A 22,258-nucleotide genomic window follows, 5' to 3' on the forward strand; every position below is an offset into this window, starting at 1 on the left:
ACTGTAAGCCTTATGCCTTGAATCCACCTGTTACACGTCTCTGTGTAGGGAGGCAGCTTTCTGTGGCTTTCTCCCTTCTCCCTCTAGTTGGCATCATGATGCACTAAATGGGTGGACATTTGCCTTAAGATGCTTCTTGGGGTGCTTATATCCCGTATTGGTCTCTGCATCCTGGCTCCCTTTCCATTTTAGTTTTCTGTTAATGTGTCCTTGGAGGCACCAAGTGATGGTTCAAGCACTTGGGTTGTGGCCACTCAATGTGGGAGACCCAGGCTGAGTTCCAGGCTCCTCCTTCAACCTGGCCCAGCCCTGGTTGTGGCAGACGTTTCAGGTGTGAATCAGTTGGTCAGAGATCTATCTCTGCTTTTCTAATAATACACTAAATCAAATTTACGAAACAAATATTTAGATGAGTAGGGAATGCATTCACTTTCCCACATATTTCGTTGCATATAAAACTTTTGACTCAGGATCGTAAGCATGGCTTTTTGCCATTTGGGAGACTGGAAACCCAGAGTTAAGAGGAGGCAGAAGGTATAACAAAGAATGATAAGAAAAGAGGAGAGGGACAGTGAGAAGAAAGCATGAGTTATCGCCACAGAGGGTCATAGGTCACTGGTGATCCTCCAAAGGACCAATGTCTACCCCTACCCTGGTATGAAGGTCTGACTCAATGATCTTAGGAGGACATGGCCTGAAAAAGAGATGATGCTATTTAGGAATAGGAATATATGTCAGAGGTCAGCCCTGATATAAGTACCACTGAGATCACTATGAGTGACATCACCTTGGAAGAGTCAAAGTGCCCAAGGCACACCTGAGCTTTCCCTTGGTGCTGCTGTTCTCCCACGATTTCCCTGTTTTCATCAGCCTGCACTGTGTCTGGCATAGTGGGTGCCTCATAAATCTATGTTGGGCGAATACCTGAGTGAAGCTGGTGCCAGAGCCCTAATCTGGCTCCTGTGACCAAGGATCCTTCCAGAAGGAATGAGACTGCATACACCACATTCGTGTCTTGCTGGTAAACTTTTTAAGCTTCATTTGATTTATTTGAAAAGCAGAGATACAGAGGAGAGAGAGTGAGAGCAAGAGTGCTGGATCAGAGGTGGGGCAGCCGGGACATGGGCCCCTGCCCATAAGGGATGCTACTAGCGTCAGATGGCAGTGACTTAACTCACTTATGCTACATTGCCGGGCCAAGTAATTTTCTTGTAGTGATCACAAATAATAAGCTATATAGGTGGATAACACATCCCTAATTTGGACCCTTAGAGAAACTCTCAGGAGTCTGAGAGCCTCCTCAGAGTGGGATACAAAGTTAGGATTTCCTAGAAAAGAAGTGAGAAGTATCTGTGGCACGGAATGGCTGAATAGCCCTGCTTTACCTCCTTCAATGAGGCTGTGAAAAGAAGCAGAGGTGGGTGTCAGTCCCAGGCTCTGCAATATGGGAAGCAGGTGGTTTAACCTACTGTGCAATATATAAAAATAAATAATGATACAAAATGTCATTTTAGAAAACAATGACATTACTGCTGTGGCCTGGGAAGGCAGTGGAGGATGGCCTAAGTGCTTGGGCCCTGCACCTGCATGAGAGACCAGGAGTAAGCACCTAGCTCCTGGCTTCGGATTGGCGCAGCGTGCTGGCCGCAGTGCACCAGCTGTAGTGGCCATTTTGGGGGTGAACCAATGGAAGGAAGACCTTTCTCTCTGTCTCTCTCTCTCACTGTCAAACCCTGCCTGTCCAAAAAAATAAAAAAAAAAAAGAAAAAGAAATCCATGCATCACATTGTAGGAGGAAATGAATAGGTGTGAATAGGTGACTAAAGGCACAGTGTTGTGAATAGACATGAAACTACTCAGGGAAGAAAAGCACATAGGGTCAGTAATGATTATTATCTTGAAGAAAGCTGTACATAGTAACATAGATATTTATGGACATGGATTTTAAGTATTTTAGATTTCTTTTGATCAAAAAGGAAATGGATGGCTTATGCTTTTGAGCAGTGGAATCTTGGACATACTGACAAGAGGTATGCAAAGGAAGGTGAAGGTGGAATACAGATAACTTCAAAGTTGCTTGGGATGTGATGCTAATAAAAAAAAGGAGTAGGGGCAATTTTTAATCACATACCTTGAAAAACAGACAATGATATAACAGATTACAATATATGTGGAAAATAAAATAACTCAAAATCAAGCAGATTTTTTTTTTTAATTTTTTTTGACAGGCAGAGTGGACAGTGAGAGAGACAGGGAAAAAGGTCTTCCTTTTTCTGTTGGTTCACCCCCTAATGGCCACTGTGGCCAGCGCATTGCAGCCGGTGCACCATGCTAATCCGAAGCCAGGAGCCGGGTGCTTCTCCTGGTCTCCCATGTGGGTGCAATGCCCAAGCACCTGGGCCATCCTCCACTGCACTCCCGGGCCACAGCAGAGAGCTGTACTGGAAGAGGAGCAACCGGGACAGAATCCGGTGCCCCAACCAGGACTAGAATCCCGGGGTGCCGGCGCCACAGGCGGAGGATTTCCCTATTGAGCCACGGTGCCGGCCTTCAAGCAGATATTTGATGCAGTGGTCAAGTTGCTTTTTGGGGTGTCAACATCCAATATCTAACTGCCTGGTTCAAGTTTCTTTATGCTACTTTTGTCTCAGATTTCTGCTATTGTGTATCTTAGAAAGCCACTGCCGAAGGCTCATGTGCTTGTGCCCCTACTGCCACATGGGAGAGCTAGATTGAGTTCCAGACTCCTGGCTTGGCCTCACCAGTCCTGGCTATTGTGGGCATTTGGGGAGCAGAGAGTGAAAGATCTTTCTCTCAGGGCCGGCGCCATGGTGCACTTGGTTAAATCTCTGCCTTGTGGCACCAGCATCCTATATGGGTGCCAGGTTCTAGTCCCAGTTGCTCCTTTTCCAGTCCAGCTCTCTGCTGTGACCAGGGAGTGTAGTGGAGGATGGCCCAAGTGCTTGGGCCCCTGCACCCCATGGGAGACCAGGAGGAAGCACCTGGCTCCTGGCTTCGGATCGGTGCAGCGCTAGCCGTAGTGGCCATTTAGGGAGTGAACGAACTGAAGGAAGACCTTTCTCTCTGTCTCTCTTCACTGTCTATAACTCTACCTGTCAAATAAAAAAAAATTGCTGAAAAAAAAAAAGCTCTTTTTTTTTTTTTTGACAGGCAGAGTGGACAGTGAGAGAGAGAGACAGAGAGAGAAAGGTTTTCCTTTGTTGTTGGTTCACCCTCCAATGGCCGCTGCGGCTGGCGTGCTGCGGCCGGCGCAATGTGCTGATCCGATGGCAGGAGCCAGGTACTTACCCTGGTCTCCCATGGGGTGCAGGGTCCAAGTACTTGGGCCATCCTCCACTGCACTCCCGGGCCACAGCAGAGAGCTGGCCTGGAAGAGGGGCAACTGGGAAAGAATCAGGCGCCCCGACTGGGACTAGAACCTGGTGTGCCGGCGCCGCAAGGCGGAGGATTAGCCTAGTGAGCCGTGGTGCCGGCCAAAAAGCTCTTTCTCTCAAAGTCTCTCCGTATCACACACACACGTACACACACACGCACACACACACACCTCCATTCAGATAAAATAAAGATAAATAAAAATTTAAAAATGAAAATAATTGAAAAGTATGAATAGGTTAGCAGAACTAAACATTAAAACTTAACTGTGTCAGTGTTTACATGTTTCCATTATTAATTAACATATTTTGTGATTTCAAGTTTATTTTCCAAATGAATTAGGTATTAGAAAGCAGAATGAAGTCTTGAAGATGCTGATGTTATGGGTTAGAGTAAACGATTATTTTGGCCACTTTATCTGTTTTGCTGGTTGCAAAGTGGTAGGAGAAGCTTCACACTCCTCCCTTTGAAAGAACTGAAAGAGTCATCCACTGCCAAGGTGAATTCTTACATAGTTGAATTCAAAGCTTGATTTTATCATTGTCCACAGGATTATCTGTGGTACACAAATTGAGCTCTGCAAAGGTGAGAATGGCATCTTTCCGGAATTTAGGGATAAGCAATCCTACTTCCTTATGGGAAAATTCCAGCGAATGACAACAAACAGAAAATCTTTAGAATGAAGAGAATGCAGGAATCCTAGAAACTTTGTCAGGATTCTCTCTCTAGGTTTTAAATGCTTTACCCAGGTATGCACGTAAATATTGACTAAAATGCCTAAGTTCAGAGTTCTGGAAAACAGTGGGAAGAATCCAAATCTAAACAACAATAATTACAGCTAAGGCAGCACAGGCCATTACCTCATTGAAACAGTTTTAATATTTGATAAATGTATTTGATTGCAGTGTTAATTTGAAATCTTAAAGAATAGATAATAGAAGAGTAAATATGCCAAAAATTGAATTATGCTATCATGAAACTACTGTATAGCCATCACAGTCAGCTAGAATATTTAATAGCATGTTTAAATTCCCAAGTTTAGTTAGTCAAAAAATTCTGTGATTATGTATATTATGTTTTTTATAAAACATACATCTCTTCACATAAAGCAAAAGTACAAGAACATATAGAGGTGTGGGATTTATCTGAGTGCTTAAGATATTAGTTGAGTTGAGCATGTCCCACACTGCAGTGTCTGGGTTTGATTCCTAACCCTGGTCCTTGACTTGAGCATCCTGCTCATGCAGACTGGGAGGCAGCAGGTGATAGTTCAGTTAATTAGGTTCCTGACATTCATGTAGGAGACCTAGATTGTATTCCTGACTTCCACCTGTAGCCCAGCCCTCCTGCAACTGCTGTGGGTATTTGGGGAGTTAGCCAGCAGATAGGGACTCTGTTTTGCTCTCAAATCAATTAACCAATACTTAAAAAAAAAAAAAAAAAAAAAAAGGCGCCACCTACAGCCTGGGAGGGTGAGCGTCATGGCGGCTGCCGGTCTTCTCCCGGTGACCCAGGACCTGCCCACTCTGCATGCTAAGTTGCAGGGGCTGCTATGGTTCCTCAGGGACGCCTTATCCATTTCGAATGCCCATACGGTGGACTTTTACACAGAGTCCCTGTGGGAAGAGCTGGTCGACTTGCCCCCGGAGACGGTGCTCGCAGCGCTGAGGAAGTCGGCACTGGTGGCGCAGGCCCGGCTTGCAGAGTCGCGCCCCCTGCTGGAAGCAGAGATGGGGTCAGGTATTACTGATTTTCCCAAAATATGTAGTGAAACTTCTCAGAAGCTGGTGAGTGCAGAAGCCTTTGCTCTGGCTGCAAAATGTTTTTCCATGCAGAACTTGGGAATATGTACTCCTTTTGAACAGTTGCTTGTAGCCCTTCAAGGAAATCAAAAGCAGAAAACTGGTGAAAATGTGAAGCCAGTTGAGTTTATGAATGTGAAAAAATCTCATGAAGTTCAGGCAATGTCAGAGCTGATCAGCAGTATTGCTGATTACTGTGGAATCAAACAGATAATTGACTTGGGTTCTGGTAAAGGCTACCTAAGCTCCTTTTTGTCCTTGAAATATGGCTTAAAAGTGTATGGAATTGATTCCTCAGATACTAATACTCATGGAGCTGAAGAGAGAAACAGGAAATTGAAGAAACACTGGAAACTCTATCATACTCAGTCAAGATTGGATGTCAGTGGACTGACATTAAAAATGGCAACAGAGACCAAAGAACGAAATGAAATGAAATATAAAGCAGATATTGCGGAAATTTGTAACAACAGACCGGCAAATCAAGAAAAAATATCAGCCTCAAATTTTTTGCCAGCTGTTTCAGAATCTGTAATTTCTCACATCAGAAAAAAAAATGGAAAACCTACATACTCAGTCACATCTAGAAGAAAATTTTTGTTTTGATAATGCGTTGTCCCTTATAGACCTTTTGCCTGTTAATTCCTCGGAGCCTACTTCTTCATCACAAATACCTAGCAAAGAAATAGAAATGCTTGAAGAAAATAAAGAGAGAAGAAAAATGACATCAAAGTCACATGAATCAAATATATATTCACCTTTAACCTCTTTTATCACTGCTGATTCAGAACTACATGATATTATTAAAGATCTGGAGGTGATTTCTGTTTTAAATTTCTCAATTTACTTTGAAAAATATTTTAAACATAGAATTCAGTTTTAATAGCTTACTTAACATACATGTCATATTTAATCACATTGATATAAAAGATTATGATAAAATCATAAGCAGGCTTTCATTATACCCACGGCTATCAAAATCTGAGAAGAGCATGTTTTAGAGTAATCTGCTAATTTCAATCCTCCTAAATCAAACACAAGAACAAAAGCTAGTACTTAAGCTAATTTATCATTTTGCAACTTAGGCTTTGTTAAGATTACAACACAAGAAAACTCTAATATCTTAATGTAAATTTGAAGTAAAGGTATATCTAAGGCAAGTTGTGTTTACTACTTAATGACCACATAGGCAATTTCCTTGAGCAAGAATAGCTTCTTGAGTATTCTTTAAAGCTTGAACTTTTTCTAAATTGCAAGAATTTCAATTATATAACTGAGAGACAGTAAATCATAAATACAAGTAGCGTTATATGTTGAAGCAATATTGTATAGAAGTTCCTGGATCAATTGACCTAACTCATTGTTTCAAAATACAAGATAGCTTTTGGAGTTGCCTTTTGTACTCTTTTAAACATTTCAAAAATTCTTTGGTGAAGAAATAAATAAGCAAAGGATAGAATTCTTTTATAAGTTTTAAAAAAATACATGCTATGTTACCACTAGGTGGTGATCTTGTGGATAATTCTCATTTCCTACTTTATTCTTCTACATATTTTTGAAATATTTTATGATGAGAAAAGTCTTATTTGTATAAATAGTGCTCTGAAAAATACTCGCAACTGTGACTTCCAGAATGTTCACAAATCTACCCATAAATGCACTGTTACTACTTTTCATTCAGAAAAAATTTCTAACATACTTAGTGGGTTTTTTTTTTTTTTTAGATTTATTTATTTATTTGAAAGTCAGAGTTATACAGAGAGAGGAGAGTCAGAGAGAGAGAGAGAGTTCTTCCATTCCACTGGCTCACTTCCCAGATGGCTGCAACGGCCAGAGCTGTGCCGATCTGAAGCCAGGAGCCAGGAGCTTCTTCCAGGTTTCCCATGTGGGTGCAGAGGTCCAAAGACTTGGGCCATCTTCTGCTGCTTTCCCAGGCCATAGCAAAGAGCTGGATTGGAAATGAAGCAGCTGGATCTCGAACCGGCAGCCATATGGGATGCCGGTGCTTCAGGCTAGGGCATTAACCCGCTGCACCACAACGCCGGCCCCAACAACAACATGCTTAGTTTGATATCTCAGAGACTCTGAGCCCGAAGGCATTCAGCAATAGTCTTCCGAGCCATTTTCCATTCTAAGATGATTTCGAAGTATTTTTCTTTGCTAATTACTCTTAGTTCCATTCCAACAGTGTCTCCCAGCCCTAATGATTAGAAGCACTGTGCTATTAATCAATGGGTGGGAGTTCTCTATGTCTCTCTAGTATCTACCTTTGAAATCGATAAACAATAAAAATAGGAGGCAAAATAAGAAAATATAACTGATTTTATTATTCACTGGATTAGAAGTATTTGGAAATATTTAATGCATTTTTAAAGATTTATTTATTTATTTGAAAGTCAGAGTTACACAGAGAGAAGGAGAGGAAGTGAGAGAGAGGGCTCCCATCCGCTGGTTCACTCCCCAGTTGGCCACAGTGGCCGGAGCTGTGCCAGTCCAAAGCCAGGAGCCAGGAGCTTCTTCCAGACCTCCCACATGGATGCAGGGTTCCAAGGACTTGGGCCATCTTCCACTGCTGTTCCAGGCCATAGCAGAGAGCTGGAGTGGAAGTAGAGCAGCCAGGTCTTGAACTGGCACCCATATGGGATGCCGGCATTGCAGGCAGTGGCTTTACCTGCTATGCCACAGCGCCAGCCCCTAAATATTAACATTTTAAAATAGGAAATAGGAAGAGGCGTGAAATTTTACAGAGTGCAGTAGATCCGCTTTCATGCTGCATTGGGTAATGAGAGTAACACTGGGAGCACTGTGCTTGTAAACATAGTCAAAGTGATTTCAGAGACTAATCTCTTCATTTATTTTAATCATAAAATCTACCTAAATAGTATTCTGTATAGTACCTGACCACAATTTCAAAAATATAGGCCAGGAACTTTATAGCTAATTTGATAAACAATTTTTAAGGAGGATAATTTATCAATTACAACATATTGTCTTCCAATAGTACCTAATAATTAAATCAGTCATTGTAACTCAGTGACAGTGTGATCAGACCAGATATTGTTGTTATTTTAAGATTTACTTATTTATTTAAAAGGCAGAGTTACAGAGGCAGATAGAGGTTTTCCAACCATTGGTTCACTTCCCAAATGGCTGCAATGGCTGGAGCTGAACCTGTCCGAAGCCTGGAGCTTCTTTCAGGTCTCCCACATGGATGCAGGACTTGGACCACCTTCTACTGTTTTCCCAGACCATAGCAGAGAACTGGATAGGAAGTGGAGCAGCTGGGAATCAAACCAGCGCCCAGATGGGATACCAGTACTGCAGGCGGCAGCTTCACCCACTGCACCACAGCACCTGCCCCTAATTGTTTTAACAGATAATTCAGGTAAGACTACTCGAATGTCAAAATCCAAGCATCAGTTATTTATTTTCCATGTATTTTAATCTTAACCATCTGCTAAGTGGCTAATAGAAAACTCAATTTAGTGTTACATCAACCATGATTCAAATGGTTATATATCCCAGGCCAGCACCGTGGCTCAATAGGCCAATCCTCCACCTGTGGCACCGGCACACCGGGTTCTAGTCCCGGTCGGGGCGCCGGATTCTGTCCCAGTTGCCCCCTTTCCAGGCCAGCTCTCTGCTGTGGCCCGGGAGTGCAGTGGAGGATGGCCCAAGTCCTTGGGCCCTGCACCCACATGGGAAACCAGGAGAAGCACCTGACTCCTGCCTTTGGATCAGCGTGGTGTGCCAGCCACAGGACGCTGGCCGCAGTGGCCATTGGAGGGTGAACCGACGGCAAAGGAAGACCTTTCTCTCTCTGTCTCTCTCTCTCACTGTCCACTCTGCCTGTCAAAAACAAACAAACAAATAAATGGTTATATATCCCTAATTTTTATTGTTATATAACTTACAGATGCACAACCAAAAGTAAGGAAATAATACTCCTCATGCAATGTGTGCATTTAAAAAATTTGGTAAAAATGAGATAGACATTTGACCTCATGTTCAAAATACCTGAATCTTACTTCAGAGTGCCTGGGTTCAGTATGTGCCTCCTGACTCCATTTTCTGCTAATGCCAACCCTGGGAGATAGCAGGGATAGTGTATGTAATTGGGGTCTTGCCACTCATGGGGAAAACTTGCATTGTGGTCTTGGCTCCCAGCTTCAGTATGGGCTCAGTCCTTGCCATAGCAGATATTTGGTACGTGGACCAGTGAATGACAGTGTTCTTGTTCTCTCTCTCTCTGTCTCTCTGTCTCTCTGTCTCTCTGTCTCTCTTTCTCTCTGCTTCTCAAGTTAAAAAATAGTAAGTTAAAAATTTATAACAAACCTCAATTACTAAGAGGGAGACTGGTTTATTGGAAACAAGGGAGATATGATGAATTTGTCTTACTAAGATTTTATCAAAATGTTCTTTTGGACTCCATACAGATTTTTATGAGATTAAAATTGCTGAAAATAGACATGTGATTCCCCCTTACTCCTTAGTTGAATCCTCTTGTCTCCCAGAAATGCTTCATGACCCTCTCCCAGCACCTCAAAATATTGGGTCAGTTGAACTTACTGAGGAAGCATCTACCTCGCCACCACACTGAGCTCCTGCTCTCAGCTGTGTCTCCTGTGTTCACTATAATCACTTCCATGTATAGTGTAGTGTATATAGAATAGTGCACTATAATCACTTGCATGTATAGTGAAGTGTATACAGTGTAGTGCACTATAATCACTTGCATGTATAGTGAAGTGTATACAGTGTAGTGCACTGTAACCACTTGCATGTATAGTGAAGTGTATACAGTGTAGTGCACTGTAACCACTTGCATGTATAGTGAAGCGTAAACAGTGTAGTGCACTATAATCACTTCCATGTATAGTGTAGTGTATACAGTGTAGTGCACTATAATCACTTCCATGTATAGTGAAGTGTATACAGTGTAGTGCACTGTAACCACTTGCATGTATAGTGTAGTGTATACAGTATAGTGCACTATAATCACTTGCATGTATAGTGAAGTGTATACAGTGTAGTGCACTATAATCACTTCCATGTATAGTGTAGTGTATATAGAGTAGTGCACTATAATCACTTCCATGTATAATGAAGTGTATACAGTGTAGTGCACTATATGTCCATGTATAGTGTAGTGTATACAGTGTAGTGCACTATAATCACTTCCATGTATAATGAAGTGTATACAGTGTAGTGCACTATATGTCCATGTATAGTGTAGTGTATACAGTGTAGTGCACTATAATCACTTGCATGTATAGTGAAGTGTATACAGTGTAGTGCACTATAATCACTTCCATGTATAGTGAAGTGTATACAGTGTAGTGCACTATAATCACTTCCATGTATAGTGTAGTGTATATAGAGTAGTGCACTATAATCACTTCCATGTATAGTGAAGTGTATACAGTGTAGTGCACTATAACCACTTCCATGTATAGTGTAGTGTATACAGTATAGTACACTATAATCACTTCCATGTATAGTGAAGTGTATACAGTATAGTGCACTATAACCACTTCCATGTATAGAGTATACAGTATAGTGCACTATAACCACTTCCATGTATAGTGAAGTGTATATAGTATAGTGCACTATAATCACTTCCATGTATAGTGTAGTGTATATAGTATAGTGCACTATAATCACTTCCATGTATAGTGAAGTGTATACAGTGTAGTGCACTATAATCACTTGCATGTATAGTGAAGTGTATATAGTATAGTGCACTATAACCACTTCCATGGTTAATGAGATTATTTTCTCACCAGTGCCATGAGATAGATGAGAAAAATAACATAAAAATTTCATGTTATAAAATACTTTGGGATTCAATAAACAAGTAACAGATCTGTTCTTCCTGAAATATTGGATAACTCTTATTGTCCAGCACCATCTATGCCTGAACATCTTTTATTTGAAACTGGGACAGTAAGTGAGATCTCTTCTCCATACAACTTAATTATTAAAAGATATCAGGACCAGCCGGCACCATGACTCAATAGGCTAATCCTCCGCCTGCGGCACTGGCACACCGGGTTCTAGTCCCGGTTGGGGCGCCAGATTCTGTCCCGGTTGCCCCTCTTCCAGTCCAGCTCTCTGCTGTGGCCTGGGAAGGCAGTGGAGGATGGCCCAAGTGCTTGGGCCCTGCACCCCATGGGAGACCAGGAAAAGCACCTGGCTCCTGCCTTCGGATCAGCACGGTGTGCCGGCCACAGCGTGCCGGCCGCGGTGGCCATTGGAGTGTGAACCGACAGCAAAGAAGACCTTTCTCTCTGTCTCTCTCTCTCACTGTCCACTCTGCCTGTCAAAAAAAAAAAAAAAAAAAAAAAAAAAAAAAAAAAAAAAGATATCAGGACCGATGTGGCCTGTAGCCCTGTAACTGCTACATGAGGGGGAGATTCTAGCCTTATTACTCTTGTGCTATTGGGCTGCCTTTTCCTCTTGTTTTGTGTGGGACCTCACAAGATCAGTTTCCATCATCTCTCTAGTATCTTCATCTAGTCATTCTGCTCCTACCATAACAGAAGGCTCTTGATAGATCCAGATCTTTACAATCTATCAAAAATGATCTCTGTACTCTGCAATTCACTCTACCATGCAGATTGGGAATTTTCCTAATTTTTCTAATTCTGGAATCGACTAATCATCAGCCAGATCTGAAGAGACTCATATCCTTGAATGTCTTTTGAGTGCAGGAAGATTCCAACCAAGAGAAGAAAAATGGCCATCTGATGATCACAGATTTCATTTTTAGGAAAAACAGGCCTCTATCCCTGGGGATGCACTGCCAAGAACTGAGTTACAACCTGTGTTCCTCATCCTTATTCAGAGACGTTTCAGGCTTTGAGCAGGCAGAGCAAAAGACAGAAGCCTGAGGTCCATTTTTGTTAACACTTCCCCGTTTCAAGACACACCAGACAGGCATTCCCAAATCTTCACCTAAGATTTATCCCTTCCCATCCCACATGCACATCGAGAGTGCTCCAAGAAACACGGGGGAGCCCTCTCCTTTCCCACTTTCCAAATTCAGAAGGTTTGAGTATTGCTGCTGGTAGAGAATACATACTATCCCCGTTCTATATATAAGAAAGTGAAGACCGTAATTTTATATGATAATTGTTCTGAGTGTTCAAAGGTATCACTCACTACCTACCTCTAACTGCAAACCTAGACAACCTGATACATGTCACATGTGGACACTTGTCTCCAGATAAAGGGAGTTACCCTGTTCTTTAGATTTGATTTTTCTTGGTTTGGTACACTAACATTCCACTCTCCTTCATCCATCCTAGAGCTCTTCATTGTCAAACCCGCTACACTCCGAGTTGCTTTCTGATCCTCTGAGAACAGGTGGCTTCACTTACCCTGAGTTTTCCATACTGGTGACTAAAGTAACATTGATTCCTGAATTTTGACCAGTGTCTCTACTCCCTACTGCCGTGTGGTTAGATTTATGCCCAGGCAACTTTGGAGTTTATCTCATGGTTAGGAAAAGCATGTTGGAAGAGTCAGAGATTTCTATCGGGCAAATGTAAATCTAAATTCTCTTGCACATGAAGAACTGCGTTTTGCAGAGCTTTTGTAATTTAACAACATTATCAGGCTAAAATATGACAAGGTAAGAATCAGAATTTAGGTCTGCCTGTTTTCAGTGCTCAGATTCCTAAACATGTTCATCTTTAGGGTGTGTGTCAGACCTGAACTTCATCTAGAATATCACTTCCAAGCTTATTCACACAACTACTCTACATGACTCCTTGGTCTTATCACAGGGATCTCTCCCTATTGTGGATCCACTTTTCATCAGTGCAGCCTCTGATTTTTATGCCTAATTCAATTCAGTTTTGACATATTCCCGAAGACTGCATATCATTCACCACATCTGCTAGTTAAAAACCTGAGCCTTATGACTCCAAATGTCTGCCTATGCCATGGTAACATCTAAAAGAGTCTATTATTAGGTTATCAGTCCTGAATTAAGTAGACTCATAATTTGTAAATAACCTTTTTTTAAAAATTTTTTTTTTCCTGGATTTCTGTTTCTTTTTTTTGGTGGGCATTTTTTAAAAAGATTTATTTATTTGAAAGGCAGAGTTACAGAAAGGAAATGACGGAGAGAGAGATCTTGCATCTGCTCGTTCATTTTCCAAATGGCTGCAATCTCCAGGACTGGACAAGGTTGAAGCCAGGAACTGCATCCGGTTGTCCCATATGGGTGGCAGGTGCCCAAGCTCTTGGTCTATCTTTCACTGCTTTCCCAGGAGCATTAGCCTGGAGCTGGATCAGAAGTGGATCATTCAGGATTCAAACTGCACCCATATGAGATGCTGGCACCATAGGCAGTGTTTTACCTTGCTTTGCTACAATGCTCATCCCTGTAAATATTTGTAACACAGATCCATGACTACTATTTTATCTAAGAAACTACATTATTATCATAAGTTACATTTGTATTCTGATTTTCTAATGCTATTCCCATTTTGCTACAAACATGGAATGAATAATTTAACAAAATACATCTGATCATGCCACAAAACTTACAAATATTTCTGTATACTCCTTTTACACTTATCATTATTACATTTAAACTCATTTAATAATTATTTTATAATAATATTTTCCAAGTTGGTATTTCAACTCATTCCCAAAGTCCTTTGTGAGGTTCCCCTCAATCAATAGTGATGCAGTAAAAACTTATGCCAATCCTGGTTCTCTCCTTCTACTCTGATATATTTGAAATATCATATATTCATTTGCTTTAGTTTTTCCATGTTAGATTATGATATCAATATTTAAGAAGGCATTTGAAATTTCCTTTATAAGGTCTAATGTCAACTTGTATGTATTAGAGGCCCCAAAAAGGTTTGATGTTACTTATATAGATCATTGAAAATTTATTAAAAGGTAAATTTAGGGACTGGCATGGTGGTACATTGGATAAGCCTCCTATTGTGATGCTGAAATCCCATATCAGAGTGCCAGTTTGACTTCCAGCTGCTCAGCTTCTAAAAAACTCCCTGCTAATATGCCTGAGATTGCAGTGGAAGATGGCCCAAGTACCTAGGCTGCCGCCACCAATGTAGGAGACCATCATGATACTCTGGGCTTCTGACTTTGGCCTGGCCATGGCCTGGTAGTGGTGGCTATTGGGGGAGTGAACCCGCAAATAGATCTCTTTTTCCTTCTCTCTTTCAAATCAGTAACAACTAAATATTTTAAAATAGATAAATAAAATGGCAAATTCAGGATCAAGCATTTGTTCTGGTATTTAAAACATCATTTGGGATAGCTTATATCAAATATCAGAATACCTAGGCTCTCTTCCTGCTTTGCTCCCAATTCTAGTTTCCTGTTGATATAAACCCCAGGAAGCAACAGTTAGTGTGACTGTAGTGCTTGGATCGTGCTGTCCACTAGGGGGAGCCAGATTGAGTTTTAAGCTTCTGCTTTGGCCTGGCTCAGCCCCAGCTTTTGTGACATTTGTGATGCAAACAAGCAAGTGGAACGTCTCTGCCTTTCTGATTTACAGAAAATATTTTAAATATAAATATTTTTGTTAATAATGAAATATTTTAAATACATGACTATTTTTTATAATTTGCATATTTCATGGAGTATTAGAAGATCCCTTATATTCCTGGATTTCAAAATTTTAATGTACCAAGGTAAAGACATTCATTTTATTATTTGAAAGCCTGAGAGAAACTGAGAGAGATTGGTTCAGAGATCTCACATCCACTGATTTATTCATCATAAACCCACAACAGGCAGAGCTGGGTGAGGTCAAAGGAGCCATGTAGTCAGTCCTGGGCTCTGACAAGGTAGCAAGGTTTCAGCTGCTTCATCCATCACCTGCTGTTTCTAGGGTGCACATTATCAGGAAGCTGGAATCAGAAGCAGAGTCAGTACTGAAACCCAGGAACTCTGACCTGGATGCAGGCAACCCTAGTAGTATATCAACTGCCTCGCTGCACTTCCAAAAATGAATATTTTGAAGATGTATAAGGTTATGCTGGAAAAAATACTTTGAAGTCCATGATATTTTAAATATATATTTCTTGGACTTTCTGAAGGTTCTTTATCTTCAAACAATTCAAAATCTTGTACTAAAATAGTTTCAGTCTCTAATCTGTACATTTTACCTGAACTTTTTAACATGCTGTCGTATATCAAATCCAGAAGATCAAATTCTCCCCCAGATAAAAATCCTTTCACTGTTCTGCAGTCTTGGACAGTGGCTTCACTAGCTCTCCAGGCATTGTCTGTGGAATGAATTCTCAGAACCACACAAACAAGTCCAAGAGTCTTCTCTCCAGGAGCACTGCTGTCACAGCTCATTTCTACCCTGCTGTCTACAGATTTACTCCCACCCCAGGTACACTGTGCTTGAGTCTGAGGTTTAAGTGTCAACTCCTCAGAAATCCCTCATATTAATTTCTAGCACTGTGTGACCTCTCCTTCCTCCTCCATGTGTTTCTTTGAACCAGTCCACATCCCCAGTATCTCAGCCCATGTTTATTTGGTTGCTTCTTTGCTGGCTGTTAATTTCCATTATACCTAATATAGAAAATTAGCTTTAAAACCATGAGAAATTTTCCTTTGTTACTGGTTTGAGTGTAACACAGTTAATCTTAAAATAATGCTGTGAGTTTTAGAACACCTGCTTTCATTTTGCTAAAAATTTATTTGAAAGGCAGAGCAATAGATGAGAAAAAGAAGACACAGAGATTTTTATCCTGCTACTTCCCCCACAAAATGACCATGCTGGCTGGGATTGGGCCAGGCCAAGCCAGGAGTCCATTATCTCTGTCCAACTTTCCCTCTTCGTTCCCAGGGAACCAAAGTACTTGGCTATTTTCTACTATTTTCCCCGACACATTAACAGGGCACTGAATCAGAAGTGGAGCAGCCAAGACTCAAACTGACAATGCTATATGCGTTAGTGGAATCTCAAGTAGTGACTTAACTTTCTGCACCATAATATCAGCCCTTACATCTGCTTTTAATGTTATTTACATGTATTGAAACATTTTAGGAAAATGGAACATTATATGAAATAAATAAGGCTGTGTGATAAATCTAGTATCAGTTTTATTTAGGGAAGAATATGAGTGACATAGGCCACAGGGATGCAATACCAGTGTCTTTTATTCAGTCTTAGGAAATGTTCTGAAGTCATCTAGTCAGGATTTATTTTATGACAGTAAATTTGCATTTGTTGTTACACTTGAACATCTGTTAGTATGGACCAATATGTTCGAATTCATGGAGGTGGGGTAAAATTTTTCACAGATAGTAGAGTCCTTTGAACATTATAGCTTACAGACATCTTCACAGACCAATGTCTCAGGAAACAGGCTACAAAAAAGAAGACTATTAATTAATTTTAAGGATATTTTGGGGAATAAATAAGGAATATATAATGAACAAAGTGTTCTACAAGGTTGTAGAGAAATGAAAAGAGAAGGCCCCTTGTTGAGGATACAAGTCAGATTCACCTGCTGGATAAGAGGAAGCACTCTTCCTAGATACTTCCCTAGGCAGGTCCCAAGAGATGTTTACAATGAATGATAACATGTATACAGGAGGTCACATTTTTACTCCTTCTCAGGCTCCAGTGATTCCCAGCTGGGTCGGGCTACTCACTGAGAACTGCAAAGTTCTGATGCTCTTATAGTATGTCTTACTGTATGTTTGCCCCTTTATGAATTTGTTGGGATCACCCCCTAAACAACTCTTAATCTGCATAAAACACTACATCAGAATATTATTTATACTCAACCCTTCATTGTTGAGTACATTTTTATAGTATTCTTTTAAATTTTTTAAAAAATTAATTTATTTGAGAGGTAGAGTTGCAGACAGAGCAGGAAAGATGGAGAGAAAGGTCTTCTATCCACTGGTTCACTCCCAAAACTGCTCCCAAGGCTGAGGCTAGGCCAATTTGAAATCAGGAGCCAGGAGCTTCTTCATGGTATCCCATGGGGTTCATGAGCCCAAGCATTTGGGCCATCTTCTACTGCCTTCCCAGGCCATAACAGAGAATTGGATTGGAAGAGGAGCATCTAGGACACTAATTGGTACCCATATGGGAAACAGACACTGAAGGTAGTGACTTAATCTACTATGCTACAGCACTGGTCCCCATTGTTGGATAATTTTATAAAAGCACTGTTGCTTGAAACAGTGTGTGGAGATGTAATAAAAGATTTAGGAACATTCATGAAAATGGGATCTTTTCTGCTACTTAAGAGAAAGATCCAAGACAAGATACTAAATGCCATAATTTTGGAAGCAAAAGGGAGATGGAGCACAATCAATATCTCATGTTTTGATGACAGTAGATGGAGGAAACAAACAGTGCACAGTGTCTATGAATTTTCTTTATGCATACAGTGAGAAAATTAATTTCAGTGTTAACGGGAGGGTGGTATGGTCACGTCTGTTGACTTGACCGTACCCTCACTTCCTCTCTTCCAACATGATTGATGCCCAGTTGTCAACCCCTCAGTGGGTTTAATACTCATCTCTGCTTTCACATGGACTGGACCAAGGATCTGTGCAGCCCTTGTTGGACAAAGAATAGACATGTAGATAACTCAATGGCATAAATAGATCAGGTATATACTAAGTTGATTTTTGTTCAAAAGAAACAAGGGAATTGCATGCAGAATATGGGGTCTTTTCCACAAATGATGATGGTACAAATTGATGACCATGATGAAATAAATAGCAAAGACACTTCCTCTATACCTAACACAGACTCCCTCAAAATATTGACTAGCCATCTATGTAAAATTAACAAAGCATATTACCTTGGCTGCTCATGGCAAAGAGCCTTGGGTGATCACTGATGTCATAAACAAGAGTGTCAATAGTTAAAATCCACAACAGGAGACACTGTGCACTTACTCCCCATGTAAGAACTGTGTCCTTAATGAGTTGTACTATGAAAATTAACTGGAAAACTTGTTTTCAAACAGTACTTTATACTTTGTGTGTCTGTGTTGGTGCAAATTGTGGAAATCTTTAGTTAGTATAGTGTTGGTCTTCTGTATATAAGATAATTAAACATGAATCTTAATGAAGAAGGGGATGGGAGAGGAAGGAGGTGGGACAGGAGTGGTGGAGGGAGGGCTGATATGGGGGGAAGAACCACGATATTCCTAAAGCTGTGCTTTTGAAATTTGTATTCATTAAATCAAAGCTTTCTTAAAAAAACCATATTAATTCTAATAGAAAATATAGGAGAAAACTTCTAAGAATTGCGTGATTAGTTTTACATGTTAAATTGAATGCATGATTTATAAAAAGCATAATGTGGACTTTGAAAAATTAAGAAGCCTTATGATCAAAATACATTCTTCAGAGACTGGCACCGCGGCTTAATAGGCTAATCCTCTGCCTTGCGGCGCTGGCACACCGGGTTCTAGTCCCAGTCAGGGCACTGAATTCTGTCCCGGTTGCCCCTCTTCCAGGCCAGCTCTCTGCTGTGGCCCGGGAGTGCAGTGGAGGATGGTCCAAGTGCTTGGGCCCTGTACCCGCATGGGAGACCAGGAGAAGCACCTGGCTCCCGCTTCAGATCAGCGTGGTGCGCCGGCCGCGGCGGCCATTGGAGGGTGAACCAACGGCAAAAGGAAGACCTTTCTCTCTGTCTGTCACTGTCCACTCTGCCTGTCCAAAAAAAAAAAAAAAAAAAAATCTTCAAACTATAGAAGGAATACCTCATTCTGGGAGTTATTATTTGCAAAAACATGTATAATAGGAATTGAATGCAAAATTTATGACTAATTTGTAAAAACAGTAAGGTGATAAATTACCCAACATATGAACTGAATAAATAAATGAAAAGCTATTTTTATGTTGAATATATACATGAATATACTGAGCATTTGGAAATTATGGGATGAATAAATTTTATATTTAGGAAATGCAAGTTAAAACAGCAATGAGTTACATTACGTATCTATAAAATGGTATAGCAAACAAATATCCATGTCAGTGCCAATAGTTTGAGAGAAAATAGAGTATCCAGAAGTCTCATTCATTATTTTTCAGAATGTAAATGGTATTTTACAAAGCATCTGAATTAATGTTATTATAAAGTCTACAATAGTATCATCAACCCAGTTATGCAAAGATCTCCTTATATATTTATTCAGTTAGTGTGAAAACATGCATTGATGTTTAATTCAGCATAGAATTTTATACAACATATTTATGCATTTTTGACTGAACCCAGTATGAAACCAAGATTTTCTTCAGAACATGAACAGATAACAGAACTGTCACATTAGGTATGGACTGTTGAGGCAGAACCTATGAGGACCGAGAGACTGTTGAAGTTCAGAAATTGGGTAGATGGACACACACAAAAAATGCATGAGGCGGAATCTTGGGTGTTGCAAAGACAAAGGAAGACAGTGGCTATAGGTACACAGGTACCTGAAGGAAGCCATGGCTTTAGTAAAGGACATAGTGGTAACCAAATGCTGCCATGAGCTTAAAGCACAATGCATAAAATCAATCTAGGTTAGAAGTAAAGTCACTCTAAAGAGAAGTGGAGATGGCAAGAGTCCTGATATAGGTTGTATGGACCAGGGAGGAGGAACTTTGAGAGAAGGTCATGGCTATATTAAGAGGGACTGGAGACACAGAATTGGCATTGGAAACAGAGAGGAAGAGATACCTGAGGTAAAATATGCTATAGACAAAAGGGATGGAGACTTACGATGCTGGCACAAGGAATGGAGCCTTTGAAGAGGTGGCCTAGATGATATAAAAAGTTTTCCTGAAGATATATATTATTTATTTGAAAAGTGGAGTTACAGAGAGAGAAGTAGAGACAGAGGTTTTTCATCTACTGGTTCACTTCCCAAGTGGCCACATCAGCTGTGGCTGGGACAGGCTGAAGTTAGGAGTCAGTAGTTTCCTCCAGGTCTTACAGCTGGGTGCAGGGGACCTAGTACTTGGGCCATCCTCTGCTGCTTTCTCAGGCTCATTAGTAGGGAGCTGGATTGGAAGTGGAGCAGCTGGGATTGAACTAGCACCCAAGGGTATACTAGTGCAGCAGGTGGCCACTTGACCTGCTATGCCACAGGGCCAACTCAAGAAACACATTTTTTCAATTACAAAACTAAGAATGAACCTGAATCCCAGTCATATAATGGTGCAAATGGTGGTGACATTTGGATTCCTGGAATAAGATTAGAAATACACAAAATCTAGCATAGCTACAGGCACAGGGGCTAGACACACTGGTAAGTAAACAGGGCATGCAGGTACAAGATTTGCAAAGACAGGAAAGAATACAGGAGATGCATAGGAAAACATATAGCTTCATATGAATATATTAGAAAGCTGAAAAGCCATCAGTTTTGCTTTCTTAAGAACTAAAATGGAGTATACAGTAGAATCTGTGATACAGGCAAAAATAGGATCAGACAGCAGTGAAATACTCTTCATAATACCGCACAAACGAAACAATGAAAAAGATTTATAAAACATTAAGAAAATTAGGGACCGGCATCGTGGCTCAGTGGGTTAATCCTCCTCCTGCGGCACCAGCATCCCATATGGCTGCCAGTTCTAGTTCCGGCTGCCCCTCTTCCGATCCAGCTCTCTGCTATGGCCTGGGAAAGCAGTACAAGATGGCCCAAGCCCTTGGGCCCCAACATGGGAGACCCGGAAGAAACTCCTGGCTCCTGGCTTTGGATTGGCGCAGCTCTGGCTGTTGCGGCCATTTGGGGAGTGAACCAGTGGATGGAAGACCTCTCTATCTCTTCCTCTCACTCTCTGTAACTCTAATTCTCAAACAAATAAAATCTTTTAAAAAATTAAGAAAATTAATAGAACTAGTAAATGTCATTAAGGAAAAGGATGTAACACAAATAACAATTTCACAAAGCTTATAAATTTAGACAAGATACTGAGAGAAATACCTGAAGTTCTTTCGGAATAGCACTCTGGCCTCAGAATCAGCCCCTAAGGCATTTTGATCTGCTAAAAAGCTTATTAGAGCATTTCAGGCATGGAAAGCCAAGATACTGTGACAAAAAATGACCTAAATGAAAAATCTCTGTGAGTGAACTCTCAGTATAAAAAAGGGGCCATCAGAGAAGGAGGTACCTTTCTCTGAAGGGAGGAGAGAACTTCCACTTTGATTATTGCCTTTTCTAAATAAGATCGGAGTTTGTGAACTCAAGAGGCTTCTATAGCCTTGGCAGCTCATGACAAGAGCCTCGGGTGATTACTGACGTCATAAATAAGAGTGTCAACTGTTAAATCAACAGTGGGAGTCACTGTGCACCTGCTCCCCATGTAGGATCTTTGTCCTTCATGAATTGTATGAGAATCAACGGTAAAACTAGTCTTCTAACAGTACTTTTTATTTTGTGCGTCTATGTGTGTGCAAGCTGTTGAAATATTTACTTAGTGTAGAGTTGATCTCTACACTTCCATTCACTGGTTCACTCCCCAGTTGACCATGAAGGCTGGGGCTGGGCCTGGCCAAAGACAAGAGCCTCAAAATCTATATGGGTTTCCCAGGAGAGTGGCAGGGACAATACTTGGGTCATCTGCTGCTTTCCCAAGCACATTAACTGGGAGTCACAGCTGCTGGAATGCCAACTCTTGTTCACATGGGACACTAGCATTGCAGGTGGCAGCTTAACCTGCTGCACCACAGTGCCAGACCGTAGCTTCAAAATTTTCATTGTGTCTTTCCCACAGAACAATGAATAGCTCTGTAAAAGGTTTGTTTTCTGTCTGAACATTTCATATGAGAAAAAAGTGAAAACATTTACCTCTTTCACATACAAAATGTTTGTCCTGCAGTAAGTGTAGCAGTGGTTAAGATACCATTTGGGACTCTCACATCCCTATCAGAGTGCCTAGATTTGACTTCCAGCTCTGCTTGCCATCCAGTTTGCAGATAATGCACACCCTAGGAGGCTGCATATGATAGCCTAAGCAATTAGGTCTCTGCCACCCATGTAGGGGGCCCAGATTTAGTTCCAGGCTCCTGGCTTCATGCTGGCCTAGTT

The 22,258-nt window shown here is 41.0% G+C and overlaps 1 protein-coding gene and 1 pseudogene across 3 annotated transcripts in view; both read left to right on the top strand.

Annotated features, from left to right (window-relative positions):
- LOC138845290 (uncharacterized) overlaps positions 1 to 22,258 on the top strand; it is an 81,427-nt gene that overhangs the window by 26,516 nt on the left and 32,653 nt on the right. The gene's annotated exons all lie outside the window — the stretch shown is intronic.
- Positions 3,192 to 17,484, top strand: LOC149122173 (putative methyltransferase-like protein 25 pseudogene; annotated as a pseudogene). Its single transcript, XR_016221203.1, has one exon. The product of XR_016221203.1 is annotated as a putative methyltransferase-like protein 25 pseudogene (transcript).

The sequence above is a fragment of the Oryctolagus cuniculus genome, chromosome 15, assembly GCF_051225735.1.
Source record: "Oryctolagus cuniculus isolate XC-2025 breed Fujian yellow rabbit chromosome 15, ASM5122573v1, whole genome shotgun sequence".
Classification (NCBI taxonomy): Eukaryota; Metazoa; Chordata; class Mammalia; order Lagomorpha; family Leporidae; genus Oryctolagus; species Oryctolagus cuniculus.